Source organism: Homalodisca vitripennis, chromosome 3 (assembly GCF_021130785.1).
Source record: "Homalodisca vitripennis isolate AUS2020 chromosome 3, UT_GWSS_2.1, whole genome shotgun sequence".
Lineage (NCBI taxonomy): Eukaryota > Metazoa > Arthropoda > Insecta > Hemiptera > Cicadellidae > Homalodisca > Homalodisca vitripennis.
Window position 1 is genome coordinate 5,555,425 of NC_060209.1, and position 13,962 is coordinate 5,569,386.

Sequence of the window (13,962 nt, forward strand, 5' to 3'; positions counted from 1 at the left end):
TGATTATTGCTTAGACCTTAATGTTAAATTGGCAAAACAGAATTCTTCTTTTTACATCAGGGAAAAAGGTTATTGTAAAACTTAGCTGTGTTTATTTTCACGACTAATTTTTGTACTTCTGGTATTGATATTGATTCACAAAGTAAATAACATCCATCCATTTTATTAATAAAACTAGTTGATTGATTTATGTAATTTTAGAGTAAGTTCCACAAGTATTATCTTGAACAAGAAAGACTGTTCTCGTTAGTGTTATAAAATAAATATTAAATATTTTACCACATTACCTGCTGATTTACTTTTATTGATGTTTACCTCCTCCCATCCTTGAGTTTGAGTTGTCTTCTCTTGATGATTGCTCATAATCATCATTTGTTTTCTTAGAAATACATTTTTATGTTGATTTCAGATAAAGGTTTTAAAAATTACTCTTAATATAAAGAGTAGTGCACTAAATCTTATTTCTTTAAAATATATTTACATCATCACAGCACATTTCAGTTATAAAATAATCAATATCGTGCTTGCTCGGAGAGGTTGTAAGTGAGAGGTTCAGAATTGCATTTTTATTGTTGTATATGGTTGAAATTAAATGAACATATTTTGTATACTATCATGTATCAGTTCCCCTCTTTCCATAAATGCATACTTACACCTTAGATTGTTCATGAGTTTTAACAAAATTATTCAATTAATTCTTTCAAAGTTGTAGAAATATTTCAATGATCAATAATATATCTGGAAATTGAAAGAAAGTGAAATCTCTTACATGGAAAATGATATTGCTGAACATCTCTTCCTCGTGCACTTCACTCACAAGTGATACAACAGATCAGTGCACATGTAGACTTTGCTACAATTTGTAATCATTTTTATTTAAGAGAGAATAATCTCAGAGAAATCCAGAGCTGAACTAAAGTCTTCAAAGTTACATGGTTGTTAGTGAAAAGATTATTGTCTTGTCCCTACAATGTCACAAGCACTCATCATAACGAGAGTGACTTCTGCCTGGAATACTGCACAATTGTAATTATGACTGGAGAATATATAATACACACCCAATCAAACACTTTCTCTTCACATGACCAAAGGACGGGTCAGCATTTTCAAAACAATGATGATGTTTCAAATACAGTTAATCAAAAGCCATCTTCTTTGGGGACAGATTTTATGAATAGGGTCTATAAAAACTAGTTTTAAATTATAATAAACTAGCTGTTACCCGCGGCTTCGCATGCAATCTTTAGAACCGAAGTCCTTATATTACTTAGTAAAAGCAATTATGATGTAATATGATGGGAGTCCTATAAAAATTTTTAAACGTAAGTAGGCATACATCAGGTAGATATTATTTAAGTTCATGGTAAATAGTATCAGAGTTTAACTTAATTATTATATCATGTTTGGCATGTGTAGGAGCATTTCTGGTTCTAATTAATTATATACATAACGTCACAGCTGAATCTGCCTTGTCATCCCGATCAAGAAAACACAAATCTCGGATCACACAGATCCGACAATCTGGAAACTTACTTTGGTCAAAAAGCGTATATTTCCAGTCCTTGTCATATATTTCAGGTCTAAGATATTTCCAGTACCATAGTAGAGTTTGCCTTGTTGTTCTGACGAAGAAAAAATATATATACTTACATAGGACCGAGATGCCTACTTCAGTTAAAAAGTGCCTATTAGAGACCGTTTAAATTCACTTACCTACTATGTCACAGTTTAGCTTGCTACATTGCCTCGATCAAAATACTATATACGTTCGATTATCTAGTTCTCGGAAATCTATTTTGGTCAAAATCGTGTTGACATAGTTTGAGTTTGCCTTGTCCTGATGAAGAAAATACACATATAAGTAGGACTAAAAAGCCTATTACGACCTAGGGGAGAGTCCTACCTACTTCTTATGTACTTTCGGTATAATAGGAAAATCCTTATTAAGGTTATGCAACATTCCAAAATAATCGTTGTTAAAGTTTTGCGTTACACTTATTTTTTGGACTGTAGCCAGGGAAGGAATGAATCGTTGAGCCATTTTAGTGTTCATTTCTCTGTTTTCCCTTAAGCCATTGTTAAAATGTAATATCATGTCAAGGAAGCCCCCAGTTTAACGTAACTGATGTGAAAACATTCATAACTTTGTTCATTAAGGTTAGTTTTATAACAGTGTTTAATGCATTAGATGATTTTAATTCGTCACTGGCGCAATCTGGAGTACAATTTATATACTAATGTTTTATTTACTATCTGCATTACACTACCAATCAAGCACTGTTTACTTATTATTGATAAAATTTAAATGTGAACAGATGTTTCAGAAAGTTTGTCAAAATATAGCTGTCAACAGCTGTTTAGTACCAGTTTAATTTTAATTATGAAACGTAAAATCTACAATTTTTTCTGAATTCCAAAATATTCCAGTAACTTTCTTAACTTTTTCTTCATAAAAACCTTCCTCAGATTTCAATGAACATTTTACAAAAAGAATTAACCGAATTGGTCCAGCCGTTATCGAGATTAGCACTTGCCAACACATTTTGCCATTCATTTTTATTTATGATTCGTTACCATTATTAGAAAGTAATGGGAAAGAATTTATCATGTATAAACAACCACAAAGAAAAATATTTTAAGGCAGTGTACTTCCTGATAGAAATAAAATATTATTCCACTATCTTGTTTTATTTTCACATAGATGCATCATATGTTTGGTGTAGTAAAATATGGTGTAGTCATAAATAAAGATTCAAGTAACAAAATAAAGTTTTAAAACATCTAGTTGACAAAATATAATTTTCAGAAATTAAAAATGTAAATTATACATTACAATCCAGAATATAATTAATGTAAAATCACACAGAATGATGAAACTATCTTATTCATTTTCATTGACAGTAAAGGTAACAGAAAGATTTATTATGATGAGCCAAAAAATCTGGCACTCTTGTTGACTGACAGCCAACTTGGACTAGAATGGACATAGTTAATCAGTCAGGTTCACGATTTCTGACTAACATGGTGAATGCTGTTGTTCATGGAACCATCAAACATGGGAAAGGTACTAAAAGTGTATGATACATTGTTTTAACGATCTTCACAGTTTTATAGGATTAGTTTGTAGTCTAAATAATAAACTATGAGTAGATCATTTTAAAGGCATGTCATTTAACAGACAGAACAATATGCATTCAGAGACATGAGAACTAATCTACTAATTAACTACCACACCATGTACTGGCAAGAATATTTTGGTGAAATCCAAGAATGTAGCGCCAACCATTTTTATTCTAACAAACTTTGTTAATCTAAACCAGTGTTTGTGATACTTACAATGCAAGAAAAATTTTGGAATACCTCAAATATACAAATGTATAATTAAAATAAATACATGTAAAAAATAATAATGATTAATTAACAAAATAAAAAATGTAAAAATAAAACAAATAAAATTTACAAGTTAGTTAGTAAGTTTTTTTAATTTAGTAATTAAATTTATATTGTGGATAATTACAGTGTGTGTGTGTGTGTGTGTGTGTGTGTGTGTGTGTGTGTGTGTGTGTGTGGTGTGTGTGTGTGTGTGTGTGTGTGTGTGTGGTGTGTGTGTGTGTGTGTGTGTGTGTGTGTGTGTGTGTGTGTGTGTGTGTGTGTGTGTGTGTGTGTGTGTGTGTGTGTGTGTGTGTGTGTGTGTGGTGTGTGTGTGTGTGTGTGTGTGTGTGTGTGGTGTGTGTGTGTGTGTGTGTGTGTGTGTGTGTGTGTGTGTGTGTGTGTGTGTGTGTGTGTGTGTGTGTGTGTGTGTGAGTGTGTGTGTGTGTGTGTGTGTGTGTGTGTGTGTGTGTTGTGGTGTGTGTGTGTTGTGTGTGTGTGTGTGTGTGTGTGTGTGTGGTGTGTGTGTGTGTGTGTGTGTGTGTGTGTGTGTGTGTGTGTGTGTGTGTGTGTGTGTGTGTGTGTGTGTGTGTGTGTGTGTGTGTGTGTGTGTGTGTGTGTGTGTGGGTGTGTGTGTGTGTGTGTGTGTGTGTGTGTGTGTGTGTGTGTGTGTGTGTGTGTGTTGTGTGTGTGTGTGTGTGTGTGTGTGTGTGTGTGTGTGTGTGTGTGTGTGTGTGTGGTGTGTGTGTGTGTGAGTGTGTGTGTGTGTGTGTGTGTGTGTGTGTGTGTGAGTGTGTGTGTGTGTGTGTGTGTGTGTGTGTGTGTGTGTGTGTGTGTGTGTGTGTGTGTGTGTGGTGTGTGTGTGTGTGGTGTGTGTGTGTGTGTGTGTGTGTGTGTGTGTGTGTGTGTGTGTGTGTGTGTGTGTGTGTGTGTGTGTGTGTGTGTGTGTGTGTGTGTTGTGTGTGTGTGTGTGTGTGTGTGTGTGTGTGTGTGTGTTTTGTGTGTGTGGTGTGTGTGTGTGTGTGTTCACACAGTTCACAGTTCACAGTTCACAACCACCTTTATTCAAAAAATTTTCATAATTTTTACAATGTATTTTCCCAATGCACCATGCAAGGTGCGCGCGGGAACATCTTAAACTATATTATTGTTAATTACTGTTTGATGCTGGCAGTCCTCATCATGCAACAGTCCCATTCTATATTACCAAGCAGAAATTTGTTGATTTTTTTTCAGACTGAAATTTAAAACTTTCACTGTAAGAATTGAGGTATCTACTGTATAAATCCATCGTGCTATGCATTAACGCCAAATATTCAACAAAGATACATTGAAACTACACATGAAATTGATTAATCAATTACCTCGCACCGATTCCGCACAATTACCCTATACAAATAACTCTAATTTCAACAATGTATAATAATAAATAAGCAACATATGAATCCATAAATACATAACAAATGAACAGTAACAATATAATAAATGTATGAATACAATGTTTAACAATAAATAATTAACATTATGATATATCTATAGATATTATAACAAATAAACAATAACAACAAGATAAATCTATAGATATTATAACAAATAAATAATAACAACGAGATAAATCTATAGATATTATAACAAATAAATAATAACAATGATATAAAACTATAAACTTATAACAAGTACAGCAAAAGTGAATTAGCATAGAACAAGTATGCTCTATTCAATAATAAATACAAAAGTATATGATAGAAAAGATAATGAATAACTAAATAAATAAATAAATGGGGCGATTTAAGCAACTCTGATCTCAATCTGGCACGCTTTCAGTGACATAAGTTAATGCTTTCATTTTTACTTTAGGGCTTTTTTCTCAAAAAATAATTCATTGCCATAATAGGCTATGAACTTGTTAAAAAGTGTTGGGCCCCATGTAGCCAGAACTGGCATCTAGAGGAAACTGAACCAAAAAGAGGCAATTCAAGTTGATAAAACCTGGAACTGCGTGTTGTTCTATTTACGGCTTTGATTTTATGGTGATCTAAATATTTATGTACATGCATTAACAAGCAAAACTTAATACAGCTGGTCAAAATTTAATATATTATGTTCTTTAAAAATATGGCTAATTCGGTTTGTTCTTTGTAAACCAAACATTATGCGTAATGCGTGTCTTTGCGTCATTATTATTGGATTTAGAATTGTTTTAAATGTTCCACCGTAGTGTATTAATCCAAATCTTAAAATACTCTCAAACCAAGAAAAATACAGTTGCTTCATGTGTTTATCTTTAAGGTGCTGCTTAAGATGGTATAAAGAGTAATTTACTTTCCTTAGCCGTTTCGATAGAAAGTTGATGTGGTGGTTCCCATTTCAAATACCTATCAACATATAAGCCCAGATACTTCACACTATCCACAACCTCAATACTGGAACAGGTACACTCATACATACAGCAATGTGAATGACAAACTAAGTTAAAAATAATTTCTTAAATATAATCTTTATCATTGGATTGATTGAAAAAAACAAGACATTTTTGATTTTGAAATATTGATTAAAAGTTTATTTTTAATTAGCCACTCCGACACCGCACTCAGATCCTCTTTAATCCTCAGTTTTAGTGTCTCTTTGTTGAAAGCAAGAGCACACTAAGGCAGTATATCATCAGCATATGCAAAGACTGATGAATGTAAAGGTAGTTTTAATAGGTCGTTTATGTATATAAGAAAAATAATTGGACCAAGTACACCACCCTGAGCCGTTCCATAGAGCAGTTCTAAAGATTCACTATACGATTTACCAATCTTTACCATCTGTCTCTTTTAGTACATAGAGACATGAGCCAGTCCAAAGCAGCACCACCTATGCCATTCATTCTTAATTTTTATTGACTAGTATATGGTTATCTAGAGTATCAAAAGCTTTTTTGAAAATCAAGATACACGGCCAGTACGTATTTACCCTGGTTTCTTGAGTACGTTATACTAGAAATGTGTTTCTCGAGTGCCAAATCTGTCCCCCTGCCCGGCAGAAATCCGTATTGGTTTTTCCGAGAGAAGTAACCTAGTGTTAAAATAGTCCAGCAACTTATTTTTAGCGATTGTTTCAAATATCTTTGCTATAGTATTAATAACTGAAATCGGCCGGTACGATGACACCTCTGACGGGTCACCAGACTTTAGGACGGGTGTCACAGAAGCTGTGTGTGTGTGTGTGGTGTGTGTGTGTGTGTGTGTGTGTGTGTGTGTGTGTGTGTGTGTGTGTGTGTGGCGCGTGCGCGTGCGCGTGCGTGTGCGTGTGCGTAGTGCGTGTGCGTGTGCGTGTGCGTGGTGCGTGTGCGTGTGCGTGTGCGCGTGTGCGCGCGTGTGCGTGCGCGTGTGCGTGCGCGTGTGCGTGCGCGTGTGCGTGCGCGTGTGCGTGCGCGTGTGCGTGCGCGTGTGCGTGCGCGTGTGCGTGCGCGTGTGCGTGCGCGTGTGCGTGCGCGTGTGCGTGCGCGTGTGCGTGCGCGTGTGCGTTGCGCGTGTGCGTGCGCGTGTGCGTGCGCGTGTGCGTGCGCGTGTGCGTGCGCGTGTGCGTGCGCGTGTGTGTGCGCGTGTGTGTGCGCGTGTGTGTGTGCGTGTGTGTGCGCGTGTGTGTGTGTGTGTGTGTGTGTGTGGTGTGTGTGTGTGTGTGTGTGTGTGTGTGTGTGTGTGTGTGTGTGTGTGTGTGTGTTTATATAATGCCATTAATTTTGTTTCATATTCATATTCCATGTGGTGTAAAAATGTGATTTAGAAAAAATTTTGATTGTTCTACAAAACATTATACGTATAGTTTATATATATATATATATATAATATAATTTTTATATAATATTAACGTAATTTACCTGCTCAGGTACGTGTTCATTATTCTTATAGGCTATCTGTCAGTAAACAAAGTAAGACGTGAAAATTGTTTACAAATTTGGTTTAGTTTTAAAAATACAAGTGTTTAATTATTATTACAACCCTGTAAACATAAAAGTCTGTAAAGATATGTTTGATGTAATAATTTGTGCACAACTTCTATGGTATCTAGCTAAACACATGGCAACAGCTCTAACTTGGTATCCTCAGGATGGTATTGGGCATATATACGAAGGTCATTCAATAATTAAAGAGACAAATAGGTCTGAGGAGAAAACTGTTGATAGGGTAATTTTGGTACTTTTATAGCTTTAAGTTGTCATCACTGGAATAAGCCTTGATCACCTGATTAAACATTGATATTTTTATAACCTCAAAAATACATTTAATTATGCCAAGTTCAATTGGAAATTCCACTTTAGTCTGTTATTCCTTTTTTTACTTGCTGAAGGTGAAAAAACCCAGTAAATATATTCTCTAGAGTGACTGAAGTGTAACGGTGAAAATTGTTTGAATAGTGCAAATTTTTACAAGTGGGTAGAACAGTTCAAAAATGGCCAAGACTCAGTAACTGATGAACACCGTCCTGGCCGACCAGTTTGAAGTTTCAACTCCCTCAATGGAAAGTCGAAACTGATGACGTAATTCGTGCTGATCGCCGAGTTGATAGTTGAGAAAGTTCATGTGAGTATGGGTACAGTTCATAATATTATTAAAAGGAGTTGACACGGTTACACAAGGAAACAAGGTTGAGAGTGTGCACAGAGCTACAGGAACATTATGAAAGAGAAGGTGAGCACTTCCTCAACAAACTTTTAACATATGATGAAACTTGGGTTCACTATTATGAGCCAGAATCATAAAGGCAAAGCACGGAGTGGAAGCACACCAGCTCACCTGTCAGGAAAAAATTCGAAACCCAAACATCAGCAGGAAAAGTCATGTTGATGGTGTTTGGGATGCTGAAGTTCAGATTTTTGTGATTCTCTTGAAGAGCAGCATACACAATTAACAGCCAAAGTATTGGCAAAGTAGTAACTTGGATATGCTTTTGAATAAAGTGAAGCCATCCATGAGGAGAGAAATGTCGTGGATCTCAGAGGAGAGGGCGATTCTCCAACAAGACAATGCATGTCCTCATACTGCTCAACTAACCCAAGAAACCATCAACAAAATGGGCTGGGAAGTACTGCCTCATCCCCTTACAGTCCTGATTTAGCACCTAATGATTTCCACTTGTTTGCTCCGCTGAAGGAGGCATTGCGTAGAAAGAGGTTCCAGGATACCGAGGACATCAAGAAGTTTATGAGAAATTGGCTCAAAGACCAAGATAAAGAGTTCTTTGCAGCTGGTATAAAAAAAGCTTGTGGTCTGTTGTAATAAGTGCATAAATTTTTCAAGGGGATTATGTTGAAAAGTAGTAAATGTGATGTTTTGTAAAAAATCAATTTTTTCCTCTCTAGACCTGTTTGTCTCTTTAATTATTGAATGACCCCTCGTAGTACTGTACCTGTCTTTATGTTTTTAACTTTAATGGCTTCAATTGAAAACTTTGTAAATGTGACCATAATCACAGATGAATAATTATATTTGCTTTAAAGAGGTTGATCACACCAGAGCTGTTCTTTTTTTTTTCAAGAAGTTTGTAAAGTATGATGTTCTATAATAAGTATTTCCCATGTTTTATTAATCAGGAGACAATATTTGGTATTAAAATTGAACTAATCACAGACAGTAAGAGATAGACATTCAGACAATATGTAAATTGGTATGCTCAACTGGCATCTCACTTACATTCCAGTTGAGCAGTAACAGTTCTCCCTCCACCGACAGAGGCAGTGTGATTTAGTGTGATTTAGCCTTATACAAAAGACCACCGAGACCCCATTTATTTGTAGGGGGTGAAGTTAAGGAGCAGGCTACAGAAACAATACAACAATAAACAATGTCACTCACCAATGCTGTAAACATTGAGGGAGAGCCGATAACAGTGAGGAGTCCTCAGAGAACGGAAACACCAAGATTGCAGATGATCGCTGACATGCAGGGTTCAATATTTCAATGAGTTTGAGCTCATCATAGCTGATTTCAAATTTCACACAGATGGGTTTACTTCAGAGACACAGGTACAAATATATTTGGCACATGTGGGGATTGTAGAAACTGGAGAAGTACAATCAAATTTGTACTGGCCGATGTGTATGGAGAGTGGTTACTTGTCAAGCTGGCAATTCTGACTGTTATAGAAACTGAATTAGACTATCAAGAACTGGTGATAGCCTTACTTATACTAGGCACAAGAGAAATTTCATCCTTAATCCACACCATTTAGTTTCCTTTTTGAGAAAACTATTATCTACGTGTGTTATATAGAAATACCCGATGGGAGCAATGGCGATACTCCACCATCCAGAGTTTATTCAATGAAGGACATACATTTTGTAATTGGCAAACACTCATATTTGATGTTTTCTCTGACCTCTATCAATATTTGCAATGAGGAAAACATTCTATTCTATACGGTGGTGAGAGAAAAAGAAAGGGAAGAGCAAAAAAGAGTTATGAGCTACATCCAAAAGGGGTGGAAACAAAAGAAGAATTGCACATACAGACAGACAGACAGCTCTAAATCACACTGCATGTCGGTGGAGAACTGTTACTGTTTAACTGGAATGTAAGTGAGATGCCAGTTGAGCATACCAATTTACATATTGTCTGAATGTCTATCTCTTACTGTCTGTTAGTTCAATTTTAATACCAAATATTGTCTCCTGATTAATAAAACATGGGAAATACTTATTATAGAACATCATACTTCACAAACTTCTTGAAAAAAAAAGAACAGGTCTGGTGTGATCAACCTCTTTAAAGCAAATATAATTATTCATCTGTGATTATGGTCACATTTACAAAGTTTTCAATTGAAGCCATTAAAGTTAAAACATAAAGACAGGTACAGTACTACGAGGGTCATTCAATAATTAAAGAGACAAACAGGTCCAGAGAGGAAAAAATTGATTTTTACAAAACATTACATTTACTACTTTTCAACATAATCCCCTTGAAAAATTTATGCACTTATTACAACAGACCACAAGCTTTTTTATACCAGCTGCAAAGAACTCTTTATCTTGGTCTTTGAGCCAATTTCTCATAAACTTCTTGATGTCCTCGGTATCCTGGAACGTCTTTCCACGCAATGCCTCCTTCAGCGGAGCAAACAAGTGGAAATCATTAGGTGCTAAATCAGGACTGTAAGGGGGATGAGGCAGTACTTCCCAGCCCATTTTGTTGATGGTTTCTTGGGTTAGTTGAGCAGTATGAGGACATGCATTGTCTTGTTGGAGAATCGCCCTCTCCTCTGAGATCCACGACGTTTCTCTCTCATGGCTGGCTTCACTTTATTCAAAAGCATATCCAAGTTACTACTTTGCCAATACTTTGGCTGTTAATTGTGTATGCTGCTCTTCAAGAGAATCACAAAAATCTGAACTTCAGCATCCCAAACACCATCAACATGACTTTTCCTGCTGATGTTTGGGTTTCGAATTTTTTCCTGACAGGTGAGCTGGTGTGCTTCCACTCCGTGCTTTGCCTTTATGATTCTGGCTCATAATAGTGAACCCAAGTTTCATCATATGTTAAAAGTTTGTTGAGGAAGTGCTCACCTTCTCTTTCATAACGTTCCTGTAGCTCTGTGCACACTCTCAACCTTGTTTCCTTGTGTAACCATGTCAACTCCTTTGGGACCCATCTTGCACATGTTTTGTGGTATTTGAACTTGTTTTTAATAATATTATGAACTGTACCCATACTCACATGAACTTTCTCAACTATCATTTCCACAGTGACTCGGCGGTCAGCACGAATTACGTCATCAGTTCGACTTTCCATTGAGGAAGTTGAAACTTCAACTGGTCGGCCAGGACGGTGTTCATCAGTTACTGAGTCTTGGCCATTTTTGAACTGTTCTACCCACTTGTAAAAATTTGCACGATTCAAACAATTTTCACCGTACACTTCAGTCACTCTAGAGAATATATTTACTGGTTTTTCACCTTCAGCAAGTAAAAAAAGGAATAACAGAACGTTGTTCAACTAAAGTGGAATTTCCAATTGAACTTGGCATAATTAAATGTATTTTTGAGGTTATAAAAATATCAATGTTAATCAGGTGATCAAGGCTTTTCCAGTGATGCCAACTTACAGCTATAAAAGTACCAGAAATTACCCTACCAACAGTTTTCTCCTCAGACCTATTTGTCTCTTTAATTATTGAATGACATTCGTATATATGCCCAATACCATCCTGAGGATACCAAGTTAGAGCTGTTGCCATGTGTTTAGCTAGATACCATAGAAGTTGTGCACAAATTATTACATCAAACATATCTTTACAGACTTTTATGTTTACAGGGTTGTAATAATAATTAAACACTTGTATTTTAAAACTAAACCAAATTTGTAAACAATTTTCACGTCTTACTTTGTTTACTGACAGATAGGCCTATAAGAATAATGAACACGTACCTGAGCAGTGCAACATTATCATTGTCAAAAGTTAGGATGAAGTCCAATGAATGCCATATGTTCTAGTGTGAAGTCATATATCTCTACATATCTCTACAAGCATTGTCATGTTGGATCCTAAACATTATTACATGTTTTTGAACTTTATAATCACAGCAATACATTGAAGTACCAAAATCAAGACTAGGGGGGGTAAGCCATGATCGTAACGTTGTAACATTTTATAATAGAAAAGTGAACGAAATTAAATTGTATAGAATTATATCAATGTTTGTATTGTAAATATTGTAGACTTTTATTTTAATTATATGTAGGCTATTTGTGTTTTCTAATACTAATACAATTTTCTTGGGTTTGAAGAAAAGTGGTGAAACTTTCATTTTAACCCAGTCCCGATGCTCATCAAACACAATCCGGCCAAATCTGTTCTTTTTCATTACTTCTGAATAAAATGTAGGTTTATAAAATGGTAAATGTAGGTGAGGTCAGTTGGCTGATCAGTTAAAAAATTAAACTTTAACTGTTGCTACCACTTGTGAAAACATGTGAATTTGTTGACTATATTGCATCACAACAATATTTGTTCCCTATGTCTATTACTGGATCTAATGTGTTTGTTGAGTTACATAATGTAACCTTATTGCTGTTAGGCAAAACTGATAATTATTCGCAAATAATGCTCTAAAACAAGTACCCATTCATTTAGATACAGGCTGAATCGCAAATACCACTAAGTGTTCTTACAGACAAACATTCATTGTATTCTCCTAGTTCAGCGCATCATTAGCATGATAGGATTATGACCCTAACTAATATAATACTATATAAGTTTCAAACATTGTCATTAAAATATATTTTAACAAAGAAGTTTCTAACAATAACTTGCTATCCTAATTATTGTTTATCTTTCCAAACAATAAAGCAAAGTTAAATAAGGGGGACATAAAAAAACCAGTAAAATGTAAGATCTCTCAAATAAGAAGTTAAACAATCACCTTATTTAAGGGTTATAGTTGTCTGAACCTGAGTTTTCTAGGTAATTAACTCGTATATCAAAACCTTCACAAACATGTTATAAAACACATTGCTTGGTTGTTTTTTTGTTTTAACTTTCAATAAGTACTTTGATTTAAACCAGAAATTACTTTGAGTATACTTTAACTGTCAAAAAATGTATTCAGCTTACTAAATTACTATATTATATATTACTTAGCATCTTTACTAATTATAAAATATTACTTACTTTACTAATACATTATACTGACTGGGCACGGGTCATAGAAGCAAACACAGAAACTGGTTTTGAAGCATTCAATGCTGCTGTAAGGTTTGCATATGAGACAGCATGTCCATTTAAACAAATCAAAACAAACCGGAGTAGGCCTAGTTAAAAAAATATTTGGGACTCTGAATGTATGACTCTAAAAAAAGCTTACTCAGAGGCACTTAACAAAGAAATCCTCACAGGAAATGAAAGATATAAAAGGGAAACTGCAATCAAGAAGATAAACTATGACCTCAAACTCAAATCGCTCAAGAAAAGGCAAAATTATGATTTTATTGCACAAGCCGAAAATAAATCAAAGGCTCTGTGGAAAGTAATAATGTAGAGAAGAATGTCAAACCAAGTACTGCACTTTCAGAGAGATATAGACATAGATAAGATATTGACAATAACCTCAATGTACATCCGTGAAGTAATCCTGCATGCTGTACAATCAGACAAAGCCAGGCTGGCGGACCATCACATGGCATGGGAATTTATTCGCACTACACACTCATCGGCTGACCCTCTATCAAAAGAAGCCTTCCTACTGTGATGCGGTTGCCACATGCCCTATAGCAATTACCTAAGAAGAACTTGAAGACTGCATTAATAACATGGCTCCTTGGTCGATCCATATACACAGTCAAGGAGTTCCTGGACTGGAGGAGCCAATAGAACACTACTTGTTATCTTGACTCAACACTGTACTCAATGTATATGTGATTAAACAATGATTTGGTTATATTTTACCATGAACTGACTGACTCCCACACCGACATATTGACAACATTCGATGCACTTCTTAATGAGTTAATATGAAATTTGGAACTTTAGAAAGTATTTTGGGGGCAAAAGGGTTACATTGTATGGGAAATCAAGAGATGAAGTGGTTTTTCAATCCAACTTGAAAAA